Source organism: Macaca mulatta, chromosome 6 (assembly GCF_049350105.2).
Source record: "Macaca mulatta isolate MMU2019108-1 chromosome 6, T2T-MMU8v2.0, whole genome shotgun sequence".
NCBI lineage: Eukaryota > Metazoa > Chordata > Mammalia > Primates > Cercopithecidae > Macaca > Macaca mulatta.
This window is the reverse complement of record NC_133411.1, coordinates 24995655-25020910: the sequence shown is the minus strand read 5'-3', so window position 1 is coordinate 25020910 and position 25256 is coordinate 24995655. Positions and strand designations below refer to the sequence as shown.

At 33.7% G+C, this 25256-nt stretch overlaps 1 long non-coding RNA gene across 1 annotated transcript; it reads right to left on the bottom strand.

Moving 5' to 3' along the window:
- Nucleotides 1–1329: 1329 nt before the first annotated feature.
- LOC144341224 (uncharacterized) lies at nucleotides 1330–24043 on the bottom strand. Its single transcript, XR_013418099.1, has 3 exons — nucleotides 23949–24043; nucleotides 6121–6278; nucleotides 1330–2267 (listed from the first exon to the last, which is right to left on the bottom strand). It is a non-coding gene; the product is annotated as an uncharacterized LOC144341224 (long non-coding RNA).
- Nucleotides 24044–25256: the final 1213 nt, after the last annotated feature.

Here is a 25256-nt window from a genome sequence, read left to right as displayed (position 1 = left end):
TGCCCGGACACCTCACTTCTTTTCTTGTAACCTCTATACCAAATTCTGTTTTTAGTACATTTCGTTCTCTGCATTCCAACTGCCAGTATACTTGTTCAAATCAGTGATACGTTTTACACTTAAATTACTGCAACAATGTCTTAAATTGTCTTGTTAATCTAGACTTGCCAACTTTTAATTATCTCCAAATATTGAACTAAAATAAATTCCAAGTAATTCCTTTGTTGAAAACTTCAAGAGCACTTTAACCCCAGCAAATAAAGTCTGATTTCTTCAAGTGATGGAGAATGGACCTATGTGAGACTTCTGCGGATTGCCTTTCTTGCCTGGTCACCCTCTAATCTCAACTTTAGCACTTGTAACCATCTTGGTTTCCTCAAATTACTTTTATTTCTCACCTTCAGGATTTTGCATATGTTTTTTACTTTTATGTATATACTTAAATATATGTATGTATGCATATATAAAATTATAAGTATATAAAACTATATATATCAATATACAAATATATAAATATAAAGTATACATATATATTTTACTTCTGGCCACTTTCTAATTTAAGCCTAAACTTACAAATCAGTTTCTTAGGTGAGGATTTCCTTCTTCCTCTGAGATGGATCTCTAATTATTTCTATAGTTATCCTTATTTTTATCCTTTATTATTGCTATTATTGCTATGTAGATACCTTTATTTGTCATGATTACTATAATTTATTTGTTATACTCACAGGGAAGTCACATACATACTGTATTTTTTTACCCAGGTTTATTGATTGCTGACATTTCACCCTATTTGTTTTATTATTTTTGTTCACTCTCTCTCTGTGTATGTGTGTGTGCGTATATGTATACACATAATCATCTATATTTTGTTTTGTACTTTATATGTACGCTTTTTATAGAGGATGTTTGGTTGTATATATACACATAGACACTATTTCACATATATACAATTAGTCCTATTTTTTTCAAAATCCTAATACATCAGATACTCATCAAACACACACACACACACACACACACACACACACATACGCACACACACAATGTCACAATGTTAGTTTCCTTAATATTTACCCTGATGTTAGTTATTTAAGTATACTTTCATACAAAACTTGCCTTATATGTCATTCTTTCCATTTTTTTTTCTTTTTGTAAAACTCAGGATTATATTCATTCATCCTGCAAATCTGTGATTTGAAACATTGTCACTTGTCTGTGAAAAGATATTTTTATTTTGTTTCACCAGCTACAATTCACACATAGTCTGTTCATTTGAAATTGAAAAATCATGCTTCCTGAAGCCTTCTCAACCTTCATGTATTTGGAAATATTTCACTTGCTGTGAAGCCGTCATTGAACTGCCACCAGATATTTTCACAGGCTCCTGCATGCATGTCACATGCTAGGCTCTTCAAACTGATAGAAGCACATGCTGTGTTGCTCTTCCATAGTGCTCAGTGACTGATAAGCAAAAAATTTTTTATATTTCTTGAATTCTTGTTATAATACAAGTTAGATGAGAAAGTGTTGTTCTACTCATATTTTTTAGTTAAGATTTCCTTTTCAAGGTAAAGGTAAATAATCATCTTGGTGGTTGCCTCAACTTCTGCTGTCATATCATCTCTTTCCCCGCACATAAAGTTCTTAGGCCAGCACAGGTAGCTTACTTTCACACACACAAGGACATAGCTGTCATCTGGGAATCCTGGAAGCTACTAAAATTAATTTGGTAATTAACTACATGCATTTGAAACTATTGACAGCCATGAAAGATTGCATTCAGAATCTCTTGACTAATTTCTTATCTATGGAAACGTTTAATCTATATTTCAGGCGGATTTCTATTGCAGTAACAGTATACTACTGTGAATACCAAAATTTACATGAAGAATTGATGTGCCCTGATTTCTAAGAAAATTGTTGTAAATAGGATAGCGAGCCTTGAGCTAAGTTTTAAAAGACGACTGAAAATGAATTCACAGGAAATGGGTCAGGGGAGGTCTTTGAAGACAGAAGGAGAAGGTTGCTTTTATTCAAATGTATGAAGGGAAGAGAATAGGCTACACATAGAAGAACACACATCAAACCTTACTATTGGCAGTGAAGTCAACCTTGAACTTTTTAAATCATTTAAGTCCAGTGTTCAAATAAGTGTTGAATTTTGGTTTTTCTACACAACTTCATTATGCCTGACTGTGGACAATTTGAGCCTCCTGCTTCTTTGCACTCTTGATCTTTGTGGAAAGAGCCTACCAGTTGTATTCCTGGAAAAGAATAGAAAGGGTTAGACTTTAATTTTTTTTTTTTTTTTTTACAAAAGCCTCTCTTTAAACTATGTATATACCACATACTCACTACAGATTTGAAAGCATACAAGATCCCTAGTGATATTCTTATTCTCTTTCTCTAAAAATTACCTTCTCAATGTTCAGTCAAGTACAATATTCTTCTTTTCATGGGTTTTGTTCACAATCAATGTTTTGTGAAATAACCTACCCCTAAATCCCAACTACTTATTCCCCACAAACCTTGGCAACCAAAACTTCATATTTCCTGATTTTAACATTTTTCTCCCCAGACTCTTCACCCTCTACATTAGCCATGATTCATACGCATGCAAAAAGTGAATTTAGAAATCCTAATAGAGCAAGGTGGTCTCCAACAGTTTCTATCACTCACCAAAATGGTTTATTTCATGGGTAATGATTTTATTGATATGAAGAAGTGAATATAACTCAGATATATGCTCTAAAGTTTTGTAGCACGGTTTCATCTTACAAAAGGAAAAAAAATGATCACACATGCTAGACATTAGTTGATTTCTTATAAAGTGTCCCTATATTCACTGGGGAAAAGCAGGTTAAAGAACTCTGGGCTATTATACTAAGCAACAATCAATTTAATGATCTGCAGTTTCCACTGTAGTTTTCTTCATTCCCCGTTTCAAGTTAATAAAGGTTTTTCTTACAGTTTTCACTTGTGCTAAGTATTTTTATAAGATGACATGAGCTTCCTGATCTCCATCTCTAGAAGTGGAATTTGATTAAATAGATTAAAGTTTGATTAATAGATTAAAATTTAGGAAAACCTGCATTGGCTATACATAACAATACATTTTATAATTTAAAATCTAATTAACTATTGTGATAGGTTATTATTATTACTATTTTTATGAAAGCATGAGGTATTTGTACCCTTTAAAAATTATTGAGGTTTGTTTTATGGCTTACCATAAAGTCTATTCTAAAGAATATCCCATGCTGTTTTTAAAATATTAAATTTATTTAAATTTTTAATTTTTGTAGATTTACAGGTGTAAGTGCAGTTTTCTGACATGGATACATTGTGTAGTGTTGAAGCCTGGACTTTCAGTGTTGCTGTCACACACATAGTGTACATTGTACACATTCAGACATTTCTCATCCCTCAGTCTCCTTCCACTCTCCCCACTTCCAAGATTCCAGTGTCTATTATTCTACACTCTATGTCCACGTGTATATACTATTTAGCTCCCATTTATAGGTGAGAAAATGTAGTATTTGATTTTAGTTTTCTGAGTTATTTTACTTAAGATAATGGCCTCCAGGTCCATCCATGCTGCTGCAAAAGACACCATTATATTCTTTTTCATAGCTGAGTTGTAGTCCATTGTGTGTATGTATATACACATATATATGTGTGTGTGTGTCTATATATAAATATATATGCAGTATATATACTCTGTATATATACACACATATATACATATATACACACATATATACACATGTATGTACATACACAGTATATATACACTATATATATACATATAAACATGGTATATATACATAGTATATACTATATATGTATACTATATAGTATGTGCCTTTATATATGTATATATGTATATATACTATGTATATATATTACTATGCATATATACTATATAGTATATATACACATAATGTATATATACTGTGTATGTACATATATACACACACACACACATATATAACACTTACAACATTTTTAAAATGTTTTTTAATCCAGTTACCAGTTGATAACCACTTAGGTTAATTCCATACCTGTTGCTGTAAACAGTGCTGCAGTAAACATATGAATGCTGACAGGGCCTCCCACCAGGCCCCACCTCCAACACTGGAGACCACATTTCAACATGAGATTTAGAGGGTACACCTATTCAAATCATATCTGACTCATAGGTGGTGTGATTTTGAAATCTTTCATCTTTTTTTCATGTTCCAGAGTGTTCTTTGTTATTTTATGTTTTCTTTTTTTCAATGTGCTATGGTAGCATACATTTAAGCTACATTTTTTCCTAAGAAAATTTTGGGTGCCACTTCATTGTTACTTGGTATTGAATATTGCTGGAGAAGGAAACTTGTGTTTTACTGCTAGTACAATACATTCTTTCTACTTTCACTGACTGTAAGGATCGCCAATTAAAGTTCAATGGCATGGGACAGAACAACACGATTTCTTTTAATTAAATATTAAGTGTATCAAAACAACAACAAAAAATAGAGTAATGGAGCCAGCCCCAATACATACGAAACTCTAAATTGTTACTCTGTAAACAAGTTCTCTTGTTTACTAGTAATAATGTGAAAAAATTAATTTTAGAGATGCAGTTGAAGACTCCCTCTTAAGTGTGAATTGTTCTGTCATTTGTATTTGATTTTGTTTTTTATAATTAAACTTTATCTTGAGGAAAATTCCATACTTAAATACAATTTGATATGTTCGTATAGGTATTGTGTAGGTGAGTTCATCATCTGTAAATTGTTCCTTATGTACATTTTGATGTTGCTTTCATTTTTCTTTATTAAATTTTGGAAAATCTTATATAACAAGACATAATAAAGCAGATTATTTGCATTTTATATATTTTTCAAGTACTTTTTTTTTATTTTTTGTTGCTTTTAGTCTCACTTAAATTGTATGTGTTTTTTAGTTATGTAGTCAAAATAATCAGCCTTTTTTTCTCTGTGGTTCAGGAGTTAGAACCGGGCACATTAGAAAGAGATTCTCGTGATTTCACACTGTCTGGCGCCTCAGCTAGGCTGGTTTGAAAGGCTTGAGCTTTAATTCCCAGAGCCTTCACTTCACATCTGGCATTTGTACTGGATGACCCAAAGCTACATTCAGCTGAGACTGTTGAACAGTCTTGGAAGGAGTGTGGATTTTCCTTGTGTCTTGAGCTCCCACGTATTGTAGCAGGTTCTGAGAGGCAGTGTTCCAAGAGGGAGTAACCTGAGAACCAGTGTTCTAAAAGAGCCAGGAAGAAGCTGCACATCTTCTACTGACTCAGACTAGAAGTCACACATTATGGATTGAATGCTTGTGTCCTCACTCCAAATTTTCAAGCATTGAAATCCTATCCCCAGTCTGATTATTTTAGGAGGAGTGGCCTTTGGGAGGTTTTTCAGTCATCAGGGTGGAGCCCACCAGAATGGGATTAGTGCTCTTATAAAACAAGGCTACAGAGAGCTTTCTCACCCTGCTGTCAGTCACGTGAGGATACAATGAAAAGATGGACAATTGCCAACAAGGAAGTAGAGCCTCACCAGACACTGGATCTGCTGGCATCTTAAACTTGGACTTCCCAGCCTCCAGATCTGTGACTAATATCTTCGTGTTGCTCAAGCCCCCAGTCTGTGGTCTTTTCTTACAGCAGTCCATGCTGACTAGGTATCAAACATCATCACATCTTCTTGGATATAAGTAATCTGGCCAGCTCAAACTCAACACAGAGGGATTCGAATTTTCTTCTTGAGGAGACAGTGTCAAGGTTCTAGAAGAGCATGCGGCTGGGAGATACTGCTGTAGCCCCAACAGGAAAATGCATTCTTTATGTGTCATCTTTTTTTTTCTTTGTATCGTTTAGGGTCATCTGAATTTTTACATGTTTATTGGTTATTTGCTTCATTTCCTTTCTCCACACAAATAAAATTAAAGCTCCACATGCGTGGGAAGGTATTTGGTTCATTTGGTTCATTGGTGCATCATCACTAGTGACTAGAAATTGGGTAGCTACAGCAGGTGTTTAGGTTCTGTGTGTCAGTACCTATGGCCTAGTAGAAGGTTTCCCAAATTTTTCACGTAGATGACACATACCGGTGTATAATATTATCTATCATACTGGGGAAAAGAGAAGATGTCATTCATAACTGGAGGTGAGGAATTCAGCATCTTTGAGAACTGCACACCCATCCTAAAATCCTTGATGGTGCAGGAACCCAGTTCTCCACATCTGTCACTCATTCTCTTGATTTCTAGAAATTTGAGAAAAATGATAATATAAAATTCTCAATTGTTACCTCTATCCTATTGCCTCTAAATTATACCCTTTAAGGAGTCCTTTTAGATCCATGGTATGATGTATAATTCTTTTTATTCACAAAATTCTCTTTGAACTTCTCTTTCTTATTTCCTATCTTGTTATTTCTCTATCTTGCATTAGGAGTGATTCAATTATATATCTCTTTTGCACTCTCTTGTCTACTGTACATTTCTACATGGAAATTTTTTTTTTAAATAGTGGTATATTTTTAATGCTAGAAAGTGCACTTTTTTCCCTCAGAGACAACCTGGTCCTTGCCATAAAGTATATATCTTGCCATATATAATACATTCTTCATTTATTTTGTATTTAAGTATTTAAAAATAATTTTTAAAATTAACAGATTTGGAGAGTAAATGTAATAGTTTATTCCATCTTTGATTCTCAATGTAGACAAATACTTTTGTGCTTTAATATCATAGTAAATTATTTCTTAGTAATAATTATTTTGTTATTGTAGCAATGCAAATCTCATGGTCTAGAGTCACTGGGTGTTGTAGTTTTCTGGTTACTCCAGGTAGAATCTACTATATTCATATAAATATATAAAACTGTATATATGTATACACATACATAGCTCATGCACGCACGCACTTTTTTTTATTATTTTGACATTCAGTAATGATTTCTGTGTTCCTTTCCTAGTCCATTCCGGCCTCACTAAGTAGTGTGATTTGGCACCACTACAAGCATTTTGGAATTACGTTATAATGCCAAAAATCTTATAAGATAATGTTAAACTGCTGGGGTCCTTTCCTCCTGCTACACAGGCCTTTGACTGGATATTTTCCTGTTAAGTTTTGTATCGACAGAACAGCACATCGGTGGACCCAGTTACATATTGAAGGCGTCCAGAACACACTACTGTGGCCAAAATAAAAAATAAAGAATGATTTCAAGTAGAAGGCATTTGAATTCCTGAAATCTTCCATCTGCCCAAAAGCAGAGCCTTCCAGAAGAATGAAAAGAACACAATTGTGATAAATTTCCTCCCAAGAGCAACCACGCAAAATTGACTGTTACTGGAGATGAGAAGTTTCTACACCACTTGAAACCTACGTTGCCACAGACTATCTTATCTCCCCTCTGTTCACCTAAGGGCTCACTTATCTTCCCAAATAGTCATTTGTTTTCTCTTAAGTGCCATTCTCTCCTGCCTCTTGCCCTATTAAGATGGTACATAAACCACAAATTAAACTATTCCTATGAGTCACACATTTTTCTGTGAATTTTCATTCAAATATGATTACATGTGTTTGGTTTTCTAATCTATCTTTTGCCAGTTTAATTCACAGGTCCTCAATCACAGAACCTAGGAGGGGTGAGAAAAAAGTATTTCTTTTCTGAAAGTATGAATACGTTTCTGACTTTCTAGATAGTTAAGATCAGAGGACCTATCACTGTTTTCCTTTCAGTCTTTAAGTTTCTGTTCTTCAGCTTCTTAGGCTCATACCAATTGCATAAAACCATTAGGACAGGCTCTTAGCTTTAATTAATTTTGTTACATGATACTTGAGTTTTCTCTAATGTGTATGCAATGTAAAATTTTCCCTTCTTCTTTCCAAACCAAAATATGTATATAAAACTTGATTTGTGGACAGGCACGGTAGCTCACGCCTGCAATCCCAGCACTCTGGGAGGCCGAGGCAGGAGTATCACTTGATGTCAGTTGTTTAAGAACAGCCTGGCCAACGTGGTGAAACCCCATCTCTACTAAAAATACAAAAATTAGTTGGGGATGGTGGAGTACGCCTGTAATCCCAGCTACTCAGGAGGCTGAGACAGGAGAATCACTTGAACCCGGGAGACGTAGGTTGCAGGGAGCAGAGATCACATCACTGCACTCCAGCCTGGGCGATAAAGTGAAATTCTATCTCAAAAAAAAAAAAAAAAAAAAAAAAAACAAAAAAAACATCGTCATAATACTAAATAAAACTTCACTTGTTTTCATAGTTTTTCCAGGATTGCAAATCATTTCATTAGAAAGACAGGAATTGGGGATCAAGTCAACTGATAATATTAGTCGGAAAACTTCACTATTATGTTATGTCTTTTTCTGTTTTATTTGCAGTACCACAGTTATATGTATATTTTATTTTCTGTGTAGCCTATCTTTATTATCCTCTTTAATTATCTTTACTATCCTCTTTAATTATTTTAACATTATTGATGATAACCTCAAGATTGTTTTCACAATGTGTATTTATTTTTAGGCCAATGTATTCAATTTATAATTGAGTATTATTTTAGCTTACATTCAAGCTATTTTATCCTTACTGTTTTATTTGATATCTTTGAAATCTTGTGTTTTATTTCAACATTTTACATTGTCAAAGGTTATATATTGAGTTTTCACATCAGTAAATTTATTCTTATATCACTTTATATTGTTGTATATGAGTTATAGATTTGTTTGTATTCCCATGGGTTATAATTATTTTGGTGTTGTTTTTCCATTACAACTTTTTATGTCATGTTCTCTAAGTTTCTTCAAATTTTTCTACTTCCCGTCTTGACTTTTTCTAGTCACCGTTCTAGGGCTGAACGTGAGCAGCTATGACCAAATTTCTCTTTTCTCTGACAAAATGGGCAAGAGATTTCCTTGAAACTTCCCATCTTATATGAGTCATATTTGTCTTTAGCATGAAAATCAGTTTATTTTTTCAATATTTTTAACCACATATGTTAGGCCTGAGCGTGAGAAGATAGACTGCCCTTCTGGGGTTATCTCTAATTAGACATGTCTGCCTTTGTCCCATGAGCATGTCCTTAAATGCAGAAAGTCTCCCAAAAGACTATGAAGTTCTAGAAATGGTAAGCCCTAGTAGTTATCTGAAGAATATTATGAGATTACATATGAGCTTCTACCATTGATGTTTATTCCCTGATTACGATGCTATTGCTATTTGCAAGTGGAAAAACCTAACTCTGCACAGTGTTTTTGAAAGAGCTTTTTTCTGGGCCAATATGAGTGGCTGTAGCCTGGGGAACTAGTCTCAAGGAGTACTGAGAAAGGGCAGCGGAGGCAGTCAGATCACAGTTTAGTTTTATACATTTCAGGGAGGAAGAAGTTACAGGCAAAAGCATAAACCAATATATGAAACATAAACACTGGTTTGCCCCCACAAAGCAGGATATCATGAAGTGGGCTCTTACAAGTCACAGGGGGACTTGACCATTCTTTATTTGCAGTTAGTCGAAGGAGTCTCTGTCTAAACTTGAAGTCAGTAGAAACAAATGTTTTATGTTAAGAGAAGGATGCTGTGTAGCAAGATTGATGGCCTCGCCTTGCATGGCCTTAGGTCTTTCTTTATAATTTAATATCTTATTTCCACAAAGACTCTGCTTTGTTAATCTGATTTTATATATATATATGTACACACACACACATACACACATTATATATATATATACACTCATTATATATATATACACACATATATACATGTGTATATATGCGTTTGTTTGTTTGTTTCTAATTAAATCTGATGAGTTGCTGTTCCTTCAACTCCCAAAGGGAGGGGACATAATGAGTCATGAGGCTTGTCCAGCTTCCCTATCATGGCCAGAAACTCAGTTTTTAAGGTTTCTCTGGAGCCCTGTTGGCCAAGAGAAAATTGCTCAGTTGGTGAGGGGTTTAGGATTTTATTCTCAGTTTTCACATCTACTCCCCTCTCCTCGTTACTCTCAAAATATTTGGCTATTCTTGAAATGGCTCAGAATTTCCTAAACTCCTCTTTATTTGTTTTCTCCAATATTGTTTTCGTGCCCATTTTGAAGTGCCTTAAGAGTGTTACTATTTATTTAGCCAAAAGTCGCACTTTAATCTAAATCACTGTCATAATATTCTCTTTCCACGTTTTGTTTTAGTTAGTAAGTCGTTTGCTGGAGGTTTTATTTTTATTTTTTGAACTGGTAAAACATTTGTTGATTGAGCTCTTTACTGCTAGACACCTGACTTCTCAGAAGTCAGAATGTTTTTTAAATTACATTCATTAAGGACCCCAAAGATTATATCCCTATTTCACCTCATCAAAAGTCTCATTGTTGGGTCACTAAAAATATACAATAACTAATATAAAAATGTACTCAATTATCTTCCACATGAAATCATTTTTGTTAGAAGCCATCAATCACACCATATATTAAATTAATGCCAAAAAACTTTTCCATCCTCTGGACATGTATACATGTATGTGCAGTAAATCTGGTGAAAAATAGCTCATATATATATATATATATATGTATTTTAATTAAATAAATAAAACATCAAATAAATATATTAAATATATTTGCACATATTTCAAATTATTTCGTCAAAATTATATACTTTTAGTCACAATTATTAATGACCTTTTTACTGCTTATTATAGTTGATGAACATGATAATGATTCTAAAGCTTTGATGTCTGCAGAGGCATATTTTGAATCAGTAAAATAAGCTGATTGTTCAATATTGATCTTATAGATATTAGTCTACATATATGAAAAATTTCAAATAACTGCAATACTTGATAATCAAGAACATGTAATCCACAATACTTAATAAAAAGAAAGTAAATTATCTTTACAGATGATTGCCATGTTTCTGTAAATAAATAACAGTTCATTAGCAAAACATATTTTACATCAGTTGGATATAACAAATAGAAAGACTAGAAATATACCATTCAACATTTTCATGTAAAACAAGTTTAATTTTAATTCATCTTCTGTAGTGTGACTTTTATTTGAAATAAACTGTTGGATATTTCACTCATTATAGAGTGCCAACTATAGTAACAAAATCAAAACACATTTTAAAACAGCAGTTAGAAATCTTTGTTCATTTGTTGTCCCCATTAACATTCTAAATAAAATAAATAATGTGGTTATTTGCTTTTTTTTTTTTTTTTTTTGAGACAGAGTCTCACTCAGTCACCCAGGCTGGAGTGCAGTGGCACCATCTCGGCTTACTGCAACCTCCGCCTCCCGGGTTCAAGTGATTCTCCTGCCTCAACCTCCTTAGTAGCTGGGATTGCCGGTGCCCACCAGCACGCCCAGCTAGCTTTTGTATTTTTACTAGAAATGGGGTTTCACCATGTTGGTTAGGTTGGTCTCGAACTCCTGACCTCGTGATCTGCCCACCTTGGCCTCCCAAAATGCTGGGATTACAGGAGTGAGCCATCACGCCTGGCCCGTTTTTTGCTTTTTTAAATAAATTGTCATTGAAATACATTGAAGCAATTTAAATAAAAATAGTATTTTAAGAATTTTTAAAAATACGGTAAAGTTTGGACCAGATAACATAAAACATGCACTCTCTTGAAATTAGATTTAGTCCCTGAACTGTTTGTTCTTCACCCACTAGAGTTCCTTGTAACATCCACCTAGAAAAATACTCATGAGTTTTCATTTTCTTAAAAATGTCTAAACTACCTTTTTCTGAACACTATGACTTCTTCACATCACTACTGAACGGTTATATTTTGCTTCACTTTCAAGTAAATGTTTTTACACAATATCTACTTCCAGAATTCTCACTGTTCGAATTCATTTTTATTTTTGTTATTCTTTAGAATGTGCTTTAACAATGCTTTATAGATATATACATAATTTTAGACTTTATGTATATTCATGCACACGTATTTGTGCATGTGTCAGCTGTGGTATTGGTATTAGGCTAGCTGGTAGCTACACAGTGGTGAAATAATGTTTCTGACATTAGTGATTATATTCAAATAAGGAATTTAGATAATAAGTAATTACAAATTTAAGTGAGTGCTGGAGAAGGCACTACATGGTGTGTTAAGTACATATAGCAAAACCAAAAAATGTATATAGTGCTAATTCCATTGTCTCATTTTTAAATGCCACACTGGACTTAGTGGAAGCAATTAACTGTAAGCTTTGTGAAGCTTACAGTTTTCATTATTTTCTTCAATAATCAGCACCAGTGCCTGATCCATAGACATCGTTTCATAAACATTTGTTAAATAAAGAAAAAAAAAAAAAGACTACTCCACTTATCTAAACTCCCTTATTCCTTAGACTAGTTTAATTAATTAAATTTTTAGATCAGTTTTTGGTTTACAGAAAAATTGAGTGATACATAGACAGTTCTAATATACAACCTCTCATCCACACACAATTTCCTCTATCATTAGGTTGGTACAAAAGTAATTACAATTTTTGACTTTTTTTTAAGTAATGACCCAAAACTCAATTACTTTTGCACCAATATAATATTAATTTCAAAGGTGAGTGTGGTATATTTGCTGCAATTCATGAACCAATATTGACACATTGTTTACTTAAGAACAATGTGTCATCAGTTAATTGGGTCATCAATTGTTTCTTCTTTGTGTTGTACATTCCATGTGTTTGGAAAATGTACAGAGACATGTATCTACCTTTATAGTATACAGAGTAAATTCCCTGTCCTAAGAAGCCTATGTCCTTGATCTATTCATCCCTCCTTCCCCTTTCAAGCCCTTAATCCCTGGTAATGACTGACTTTTTAACCATCTCTATACTTCTTTCTTTTCTAGAAGGTCACATAGCTGGAATTATATGGTAGACTATAGTTTCCTAAGATTGACTCCTTTTACTTAACAAACTATAGTTTAGGTCCCATTATGTTTCCGCATGACTTGACAGCTCATTTCCTTTTAGCTCTGTATAATATTCCATTGTCTGAATGTTCTACAGTTTGTTTATCCATTCATTTATTGAAAGGCATATTGTTTCCAAGTTCCTTGGTGCTATGGTGCAAATGACCTCTCCAAAATTCATGCTGAAATTTGCTTGCCATTGTGGTGGTATTAGAAAGTGAGAACTTCGGGTGGTTATAGTGATTTGGGGACTTTGTCCCTATTTGGGCGGAATTGGTGCCCTTATGAAAAGGCAAGTTTGGCCTCTTTTCACCTCTTTGCCTTCTGCCTTTTGTCATGTGCTGATGTAGCAAGAAGGTCCTCTCCAGATGCCAGCACCATGATGTTGATTTCCCAGCCTCAAAAACTGTGAGAAAAAAAAAATTATGTTCATTATAAATGACCCAGTCTGTGATAATTCTGTCATAGCAAAATAATAAAAAACAACAAACTAAAATATTTGTCTTATTTTTCAGCTCACTTTCTAATTATTCATGTAGTGTTTTTTTTCTATGAGCTGTCTTGGTGACATCATTGATTTTTTACCAGCAACTTGAAGTTCTAAGAACAATCCACTTGGCTAAGGAAGCTTCTAATGTTCTAAATATCATCACTGGTAGTTTGGATCATTTCTAGGGAAAACAGTTTTAATGTCCATACATTATAACTTATTTTTTATAACACTTTACAATCTGAGACTCCCAATATATACATACATCCAACTCTTTTCTGGATATGTAGGTTTGAGTGTTTTGTCAATTATGTAACATAGAATATTGCCAAAATAATGCTAATATTTTTTTCTAAGAAACTTTCAGAATTTTTCAAATACTACTGCTAGATAATTGTTTTCCCTCCTGTTAGGCTTTAAGATTCATTGCCATCATTGTCTCCTTTCCTTATCTTTCTACCAATGTCTAGTTTTCAGGGCTTTACTATCAACAAGTCTTGGGAAACCAGATATACACATTTCATTTTTCTACTATTCATTTTATATATGTACATTTCAAATTTTTTCACAGAATTCTATGTTTCTCAGGGCAAGAAGCATAACTATGTTAAAATCTATGGAACAGTGTAAGCTTGAATACATGCACAAGTCTTTAATAAATATATTTTTAAATTAATGTCAAGCTATATTTTCTCACTTAAATTACTACTTGCACTTATTGAATTTACTAAATTAATTAGTTTTGGTAAGATGGGGCTTTATTCTCAATGTTCATAGCTGCATCACCTGTTAACTTTCAAAAACAAAAATTCTCTCAAACCCTATTTAACTGTTGTTCAAATTAAGCACTAAGATTGTTCTATATTAGAATTATTTTAAAAAGTAGTCTTTTATCACTTTTATCCATTTAATTTTGAAATAATTCTAGGTGTACAGGAGATTGTAAAGATCATGCAAAGAAGTTTTATTCATGCTGTGTGTAGTTTTCCCAATTAGTTACGATTCACATACAGATAAAACAATATCAAACCAGAAAAGTGACATTAGTTTAAAATGTTTATGTTCCATGTCACCTATCACATGTATAAGTTCATTTTACCAACACAGCAATCAGCATATAGAACTATCTCATCACCACAAAGATCTTCTTTATGCTACCCCTTTGTAATAACAGCCATCCTTCCTGTCCCTCTCTTCTGACACCCACTAAATCTATTTTATAGCTCTATTATTTTTTCCAAATTTAGGGAGTGCTATATGAATTGAGTAATACATGTCTTTGAAGATGAGTTTTTTTCTCAGCATGATGTCCCTTTTTGTGTCAATTATATTTTAAACTAGAAGTTACTTGGGTAAAGGCTTCATTTAAAAATTCTACAAATAATAGACTCCAAGGATATTCAAGATGGTACATTGGACCAAGAGAAGAAAAGTAAAGAAATACACATATGATTTAAAGATAAGAGGAGAGGCTGGGCACAGTGGCTCACACCTGTAATCCCAGCATTTTGGGAGGCCAACGGGGGCAGACCACCTGAGGTCAGGAGTTCGAGACCAGCCTGGCCAGGATGGTGAAACCTCATACTAAACATACAAAAATTAGCTGGATGTGGTGGTATGCGCTCGTAGTCCACGCTACTCAGGAGGCTGAGGCAGGAGAATCGCTTGAACCTGGGAGGCAGGGATTGCAGTGAGCCAAGCTTGCACCACTGCACTCCAGCCTATATGACAGAGCAAGAATCTGTCTCAAAAATAAATAAATAAATCAAAATAAGAGGAGAATAATCCAATTATCTAATAAAAATTAATAATGGATTGTGTTTATTTTATAAAATAAAAATATTAAAAATAACTTAGTGATGCACAACGGCTTAATAGAGAAGATAGAAAGGTAAGTTGGTACTGATATATCAATAAGTTTCATAAATAACATGTATATACATACATACAATTTTTCAGTGACTTAATGTTAGAACTAACACATTCTATCAACCTTTTTTCTCAACTTAGCTTTTAATCACAAATGATTGTTGAAACAGTAGAAATAAGCTTGCCAGCATTATGAAATTTGACAAGTAGGCTTATTTTCTGACAAATTTATTTCAGAATGATGGTGCCAAGAATAAGTATCTGTCAGGACTGACGCCCTGTCAGACTAATCAGAAAGACTCTGCCATTTTCCATGTTTGTAGTTTATTTCATGCCCCAAAGCTTGACTTTCATACTTTAAAGAAAATCTTATTAGGTTTAATATTTCAAATGGATTAGCGGTATTATTCAGACACTCTGCCGTGCAATTTCACAGTGGGAAAATTGGTGAGGGTCACTAGGATAGGAATAATCGTTTCATCCAAAATGTTACCACCTTGTTTTTGCTTTCTTAGGAATCTCACTGTATGAGATAATTTTAAAGTATAATAGCATAATTAAAACTGTTTCATATTTTAATATGATGGTAATTTAGTCAGTGTAATTTTTTAAAGACAAATGTTCTCATGCTTATTAACAGAAAAAGTTAATGTTCATGCTAGGTAAGACTTCAGCAGGAGATGCAATTTCTTTCACAGTTTTCTGCACCTTAAATTCCTATGTTCCAGTGGTGCTGAGATATCAGAAAGAAATGTAATGTAAATATAAATGTAAAATGTGGGTATATTGCTAAGCTTCTCTGCATTTCAAAAGCAAGGGCTATGTTTTATAATGATGTCTCTTTTTAAAGTATTTTTGAAAATTAATAAAACATAAGATACATAAGTACACGTTTAGGAAATTAATAAAAAGAACATCAGTGTGCTCAATCCATTGTCAGACATGTCATCTATACCCTAGATGGCCTTTGTGAAATCCATAAACATAGTCCTTTCTTTCTTCAACAAGTGGTAAACAGTATACCCAGTTTGATATTGATCATTCTTTTACAATTTGAAAAAGTATGCCAACGTCTATCTTTGCATCCATAAAATACCAAACTGTTTAGATTAGCTGTTATTTGTGTAGATTTTATGAGAATGTAGATTAAAATTTACATGCTAATAGTCTAAATAATTTCATACAGTTTTATTAATCAGTGTTTTCAATTACATGTGTGGTTGATGAACAGAGATTTTCTTAAACAAAATAAACAAGTATTACTTACCTTAAATATAAACCGTGCACATTTTACTCTGTGTTTTCATGTAGCTTTATAACACTATAACACTATAATGAAACATATACATTCTGACATATAGCTACTAGAGCAGTTATCAATTCATTATTTAAAAATTGTCAGTTCCTTAGGTTCCAAAACATGGTTCATGCAGTGTGTTTTTATGCTTCTAGAAAAGACCTATTTAGCTAGTATTAGCATGTACCTTATTCTATTTTACATGCTTTATTTACATTAAAGCACTTAATTATGAAAGAATAAAATAACTCCTGAGATACTTAAAGTTTTGCTCACATTTTTCAAGTAAGAAAACTGAGTTTCCCTAACTTGTTTCAGGTCGATTACACCGAGATTACAACCTGAGGACACTGGTATAAACCCCATGCCAGAGATTTGAAAATGTTTTTGGTTCACGAAGCTCTGACTGTATTGCTGCTTTGTAAATATCTATGAGTTTCTATTTTTAACTACATAGTAAGTCCAAAATCCTTAACGAGTATTTATGTCTTAACAATTTAAGAGTCATTCGAAAGAACAAACATATAAGTTAAAAAAAAAACCATAATTGTATGTTTTATCTTTAATAACCACATTTACTTATGGGATGCGTGCCCCCGTCAGGACACAATGACTTGAAATTCTACTGACTCTCACTATCCTGATTTATAATTTTACACTGATTTTCATGCAGTACTTGACTTTTATTACCGCAACTACAAAAACTCAACCTCACAAATACGGCATCAACAAAAGAATGTAGGATAATCAAATATTATAACTGTGAACTCATACTAGTATTTTGTGTGCTGCCTGACAGATGTTGAATGTCCTTTTGTTTCCATCAAAAATGTAAAATATTCTACAGAGTCCCTGTGAGTTACGTGTAGTGCTCTGTGTTGCTTTAGCACACAGTTGAGGAACTGTTTCCCTACGTTCATTAGCCTCCTGTCATCCTGGGCAGAAGCCCGGTATTTAACTCAGTGCACCTTTTATAGAGCTATTCTAAAGAGTATGTCAAACAACTCTGCGGCTTTAAACACTATTCTAAGCTTCACTGAGACTCCATTACTTAAATGGTGAAGAGGAATAATAAAAGCCATAGTTGATTCAACAAATTCATGTATTTAAACTGCTAACTCTCTGCCAAACACATGATAGGCAAATGATACCTGTTATCCTTCTTTCTTCATACAACTTTCCTAATTTTTCTTTCCACATTCTGAAGTGCATTTGATCTAAATATAATTATACGTTTGATTTTGTATAATTCAGGGTAAAACTTTTTTCTGGAGATTTCAATTTAGTATCACCTAATAGGGTGATGTATTCACAACAAGAAAGTCACATTTTGTGCAAAGGTGCTGCCAGCTTTTATTTTATTTAATTTTATTTTTTTTAGTGCTGGTTTTCTCACTTGAATGGGAAAGGAGAGAATGGGAAGAAGAGATTAAAAATAAAAAAGCACAGAGACTGTAAACTGGAAGCTCTGGAAATTTACTTTCATTCATTTCACAAATATGTCTCAAAGTGATAAGTTACTTATACTGTTTGAAATACCTGTGTTTAGACGCAATCAAGTATTTTTTTAATCAGTAAGTGTTACTTTTAAGCATGTTTTTAAGCTGTCTACATTAAATTTTACATAGTACATTGAACATGAAATTTAAATAAATATCTTTGTGAATGCACAATCCCACTAGGACACATCCACTTCCTTTTATGTAGGCCAAGACCTTGAGGAAAACTGTATAAGCAAAGTGGATATTATCCACACTCCACTGCCTCTAAGTCTGCTTTGTTCCAAAAAGCCAATATCTGTACTTCGATTACCTCAAGTTCAACCCTTTGCTGATCTAGTCAATTTATTTGGCCTTTGTGATGGTCAAGGCGGTAGTGTGTAATTATATTGGGAATGGTCAGCATGCGAACATAAATCAAATCCATTTTATAGAATCAGTTTTAGTATATGACCTTCATATGGCATTCCTTTCTTTTCTACTTACAAGTTTTCACTACTCTTTACCCAGTCAGCAGTATAATAAAGATTATTTTCTCTTAATTCATATAGTATGATTAGAAATATTTTAAATAAAATGGGCTATATATTTAGGCTTCTGATTAAATCATTTTTTCAATTCAGAGATAATGTATTTAAAATTAATTTGACAAAATTGATTTGAAACTTATTTTACTAGTAAATATATTTATTGAAGTTTAAGTTAAAAATTCAACTTAAAATATCTTTTCATAGTGGTACTGTTGTTTATTCATATTTGATATAGTAGAGAAGCTATAAAATGTCTACATATACACAAATAATGATTAAAAATAAGAAGAAAAAGTATTTTAAAGAAAAAAATTAAATTACTATTAAATGTGGATGTTGCTGTGTCACAGACACTTTGTTGACCCTAAAGGATATTAATAGATATATAATTGATTTTAATATAAATATAAATATATTTTTTTCTCTGAAAGTGCTTGTGAGTCTTACAAAATATTTATAATACTATGATATTGCTTTGATCACAGAAGCATGATTAATGATTAGACTACATTAAATCTAAAGCAATATACCTATTAAATAATGATAGTAGAGTAAGATACATACTCTTTAATAGTAATAATATCTCTTTTGATAAAAATTGGAAATAGTATTTCATTGATTTATTGAATCCCACAAATGATTATCTTAGTTTTTTTGTTGTTGTTATTCTTCCTTTAAAGATTAGCAAATCATTTTTCAAATATATGACCCAATTCTTTTCCTTGTATGCATTTGCACTCATTGATTCTGGTGATCTGTGGTTAAATGACTCTATTATTTGAATAACAATTTCATAAACAGTATAATATTAAGTAGAACTTGAAATTGGATTAAAACTTTGATGGAATAAAAACATGCACGGTAATTTGAATAATATAAAACTTTTGTTCAAATGCTGAATCCATTCTGCTGTTGATTTACAGTCTCTTGATGTACGTATCCGGAATAATAAGACATACTCTGCCAGATTGTTCTGTGCAGTAAACGACAACACATATAGAGGTTTTAGTGTATGGTAATTCTCCGAAATATTTTTTTCTTTCTAACCGAAAAAAATAGTATTTGAGAAACATTTAAAATAAATATGTATCAGAGGCCAGGCACTGTGACACCCAGCACTTTGGGAAGCCGAGGTGGGCAGATCACTTGATCATTTGTGGTCAGGAGTTCAAGACCAGCCTGGTCAACATGGTGAAACCCTGTCTCTACTGAAAAAAAAGAAAAAAAGAAAGAAAATATTAGGTGCAGTGGCAGTCACCTGTTTTCCCGGCTACAGAGGATGCTGAGGAATGAGAATTGCTTAAACCTGGGAGGTGGAGGTTACAGTGAGCCAAGGTTGCACCACTGCACTCCAGTGTGGGTGTTAGAGTGAGACTCTGTCTCTAAACAACAACAGCAGCAAAAATTTAATAAATAAATAAATAAATAAAAATATACATCAAAAAACTTACATTAAATTTTGTAAAACAAATCTACTATGGATAATTTGTATGAATTAGTTGAATAGTATGAACAACACTTGAATTACTATGTCCTAAATTTAAAATAGTTTTTAAACAAGAATAAAGGACTGCTGATGGTTGAAGACAAAAGCAGTGCTTAGGTCTCTGTTTGTCATGTTTCCTTTAAAAGTAATACTGAAAAAAAAAAAAAAAACACCTAAAAACCATCTTTTAGCATAACTTGAGGGCAGAGAATGCCTGACGTTACATAATTACATATGTATTTTTTGCATACACATATTATTTTTACATATATATATGTACATATATATGTAAAAACAGAAAAAAACACCAAATCACAGCATAGATAGATTCACATTCCTCCACAAACTCCACCCCATGGAAGGGCAAGGAGCCAGCAATGACAGACCTAGAAAGACTGAATGAAACAGGAAGAGACGGAACAGTGGATCCTAAGAGTGATCTAATGTTGTTTCCAGAAGGACTAAATACATTAATGTTGTAGTCTGAAATATTAATTACATCTGGTGGTTCAGTGCATAGAAAAAATATGTCCCCATGGAAGGAACCAAAAAATATATACTGTAATTAATTTGAAAAAAACTGTCATTAAAACTCACACTAGGGGAAATATTTAAAGTAGGAAGGGAAAACACTAATTGGCAATTAAATGATACAAAGAGAGAGACATAACAGTGAAAATTTTACATCCTGCACATTATAAGAGACCTAAAACAGCTGAAAGCACACAACTCCTCTCTTTAATATGAAAGCAAACAAAATCAAAAGAAACACTAAATATCTGACTTTACTATATTCATAGATGAGGACACTCAAATTAAGACACTATAAATGACAGAGCAGGAGCACTATCATCTCGAGCAAAAGCTGCCACTTTAAGTTCCAGTGCCTTTTCTAGCCTCATGCATTTCAAGAAAATCACTTCTCTTCTAACTACAAGCAGCCAGAAAAAACAGACAGTAAAACAAAGATAAAACAGTTCAAGCACAGAAGAAGGTGGGGAAAAAGTCTCTTGGGTAACTGCAAAACTTCACCCTTCTACAATGGGCCCCAGTAAAACAGTGGACCTTAATAAACACATACCTTTCCCTTTAGGTGCACTAAAATAGGGAAGCTAAAAGCAGAGTCGGGCGTATGCCTGCAGCTGGAGAAAAATGTATGGGAACAAACACACAACTCTCCCTCCCAAATAAGCACAACAAAGGAACACAGAAGCAGTCCAAGACTTTAATAAACTCTCCCACCCTAAATCCTTAGAAACTCTTAGTCCGTAAGAGAGTGTGCATCTAACCTAACACCGACAAATACCCCTCTCACGTTTGTTTTCTCTAAAATAAACCTGTCTTACCCATCAAGCCACCTTTCATGTTTCTTTCCTCTTTCTTTAATTCTTACGATAAGCACCCCAATTACACAAACATGAACAACAACATTAATGGAAGTGTTACAAAAATCAGAAAACAAAATTGAACAAATATCAATTGAGTAAAATTTTTCCCAGAAAAACAAACATAAAGCCACTTGAAGTACTCATTCCAAATGGGTTTAAGTATACTCAAGCAAATAATTGAATATTTTCAAGTTATCTTAAAAAAGAAATAATAATAATAATAATAAAATTAAGACCACACAGTAGATGACATGTAAAGAAAAAGGTAACTGGATGGGTGCATTGCTCATGCCTACAATCCTTGCACTTTGGGAGGCCAGGAAGAGTGGATCACCTGCAGTTAGGAGTTCGATATCAGCCTGGCTAACAGGGTGAAACTCCGTCTCTACTAAAAATACAAAAAATTATCCAGGCATGGTGACAGGTGCTTGTAATCCCATATACTTGGGAGGCTGGGGCAAGAGAATCACTTGAACACAGGAGATGTAGGTTGCAGTGAGCCAAGATCTCACCATTCCACTCCAGCCTGGGCAACAAGAGCTGAAACTCCATCTCAAAAATAAAAAATAAAGAAAGAAAAAGGAAACTGATTAACTGAGGGAAGAAGTGTAAGAATACAGGTACTCAAGAGAAAATAGACAAAAAAATTCTAATAAGGAACATTGAAAAAAATGGGAAAAGAAATGAATTCAACAAAAGAAATAAAGAAGTCAAATGGTTCAGAAAAAAGTAAGGCAAGTAGATAATAGAGAAAGAAATAATTGCATGTGCATTGTTGGATTTTCCAAAAAAGAAAAATAAAACAATGACACAGAATTAATATTTAAACCTATACTCTAAAAACACTTAAAAATTAGTAAAAACCTGAGTATATATATTAAAATGTTCTACTGGGCACCTGGGAAAATTAAACAGAACAATCAACTTCAAGGTATTTTCTAGTACAACTGTTAGATTTTAACATAAAGAAAAAATGTTCAAGGCTCAGGCATAGTGATTTAAAAACTTATGAAGACAAAATTGCTTCTGTCATCAGACTTTTCAAAAACCACAGAAAAACAAAGAACTTGCAAATGTACCAACATTGTTTTTTGAAATTCAATGAAAGTAGGTATAAATGTTTTATATCCAGTACATTTATTATTCAAATATCAAGTTTATAAAATAATCACTTTATATATGTTAAAATGTAAGAAATTATTCTGCATCCATGAAGGCATTTTCAGGAATCTACCATTTATTGGTAAGCATTTTGTGCCTAATGTTACTCCAAAAGTAAAGAATTTAAAATGAGAAATAGTTTCAGAAAAATAATTGAAGAATAACTCTAGGAACCAATAAGCATGTTTTTAATGTAATACTTTGGTAATTGGTAATATCGAGGGTAACAGTGCTTATCTTTACCATGATTATGCAAGTTAGGTGAGTGAGGCTTCCTTGATTTAGTAAACCCAAGAAAGATATTTAAAATTTTATGACAAATACAGGAGAAAAATAAGAATAAATGAAATAGAGATATTAATCTGAGATTTGTCATTAAATATATACACCTAATCAGAACCAAAATACTCAAATATATTACATTTTCCACAGTAATTTATAAAAAATATTTTATGGAATTTGTTTTGTGTATGTAGGCTTTTCCCCTTATCTAGTGAAAAGTGGAGATCATATGACCTTAAAGTTTGATATTAAAAGAAAATAACACAAACATATTTTTCATTGTGTTATTAAACAGGTATAAAGCTAACAGAATTACCAAGAAGTATTGTTTTTAAAATACTTTGTGATTATTTACAACTTTTTTTCATGCAAACTTAGCTGTAGAATTTCTGAGTTTGGCTCTTTTTTCAAGTAGCATGTTTTACCCATGTGAGTCCAGCCAAAAAGAATTGAAAATAGTGACTATGTCTGGTTAACATTTGGGTAATTGGACAAGCGAACAGCACACGGGACGGTCACCTCCCAAAACATGGTTGATAACTATTGTAGCTCTACAAAACAATATTAAAATGAGTTTTTTGGTTACTCTTTAACAACAGAATTTTATTCTTAATGTACAAATAACAAACTCCATATTAATCAATCATTAGCATATTAAGATATCAGCAATCAAGTTCTTACAATAAACACTTTAAAATCTATGTTAGTACTAAGATAACTGGGATTAAATGAAAGAGTATCAAGCGCTGGTGTTAAATTTCATCCTCTTACAAATGTATTCAGTAATAGTAATTAGCTAATTATATATTACAATTTAAATATCTAATAAAAGAACAAAGGCAAATTACTAAAAAACCAGTTATATCAAATTTACAAAAGAAGGGCAAGATGGTGGAAGAGAAGATTCCACCCACCATCCCTCTCACAGGAATAACACATTTTAACAATTATCTGCACATAAAAAGCACCTTTATAAGGCAAAAAAATCAGGTGAACAATCACAGTACCTGTTTTTAACTTCATATTTCTGAAAAAGGCCCTAAAGAGGGAAGAAACGGAGTCTTGAATCCTCAACACCACTTATCTCCACTCCCCCGCCAACAACTGCTTGGCATGGAGAGAGAATTTGTGCACTTGGGGGAGGGATAGCAGAGTGGCTGGAGGACTTTACACTGAACTCACTGTTGGCTTGTCAAAGCAGAAAACAAAAACCTCCTGAACTCCAGCCAGTACCGGCCCATGGATGGAGCATTTGGACCAACCCTAGCCAGAGGGGAAGCACTCATCCAAGCAGCTGGAACTTGGGTTTCAGCTATCTTCAATCTTCACTACTGTAATTAAAAATCAAAGTGGTTTGAGGTCCTAGATAAACTTTAAAGGTAGTCTGGGTCACAAGCAGTGCAATTCTTAGGCAAATCTTGATGCTATATTGAGCTTAAGGTTAGTGGACTTGAGCAGTTTGTGACCTAGTGAGACACCAGATGGGGTGGCTGGGAGAGTGCTTAGGACACCTGTCCTCCAATCCCAGGCAGCACAGTTTGCAGCAATGACAAAATGACTCCTTCCTTGTGCTTGAGGAAAGAGAGGAGTCAGAGGATTTTTATCTTGCAATACGGATACCAGCTCAATCACAGTAGGATATAGCATGGGGTAGAGCCATGAGGCCTACATTCTAGGATCAAGCTTTCCGATTACATTTGTAGACATCCCATGGGCTTGGAACCCACAATCTTGAAAGGAAAGACACAGGCCTGGTAAGATCCATTGCTCGCAGACTAAACACTTTTTGGGCCCCAAATAACCAACAGCAATAGGCAGGTAGTATTCTCTAATATGTGCTGGCATCAAGTACCAGCTTTGCCACAGTGGACTGGAGCACCAAGCAGGCTCTTGGAGCCCCTGAGTCCATGCCTAGGATCTTGAACAGAATTTCTGGACCTGCCTTGAGCCAGAGGTGAGCCCACTACCCTGAAGGTTGAGTCCTAGGCCTGTGTATTCACCACAATCTAACTGAAGATCCCTTTGACCTCAAGTAAACATTGGTGGTGGCCTGGCAGAACTCCTCATGGGACGGTGGTCGTAGTGGCCAAAGGACGAAGTGCCACTGCCTGTGTAAAGCTGGGGGCGGGTGGGGGGAGAAGAGGAACAACCGCACCCTGTGGCTTGAGTGACAGTTTAGACACAGTGGAATAGACTACCAGGTAGATTTCTAGGATTTTTGACTCAAATTTCTGGCTTCCAGACCTCATCTCTGAACCCATTCAAGGCCTGGGAGAACTCATCGCCCTGAAGAGGAGGGCACAAACCTGGCTGAC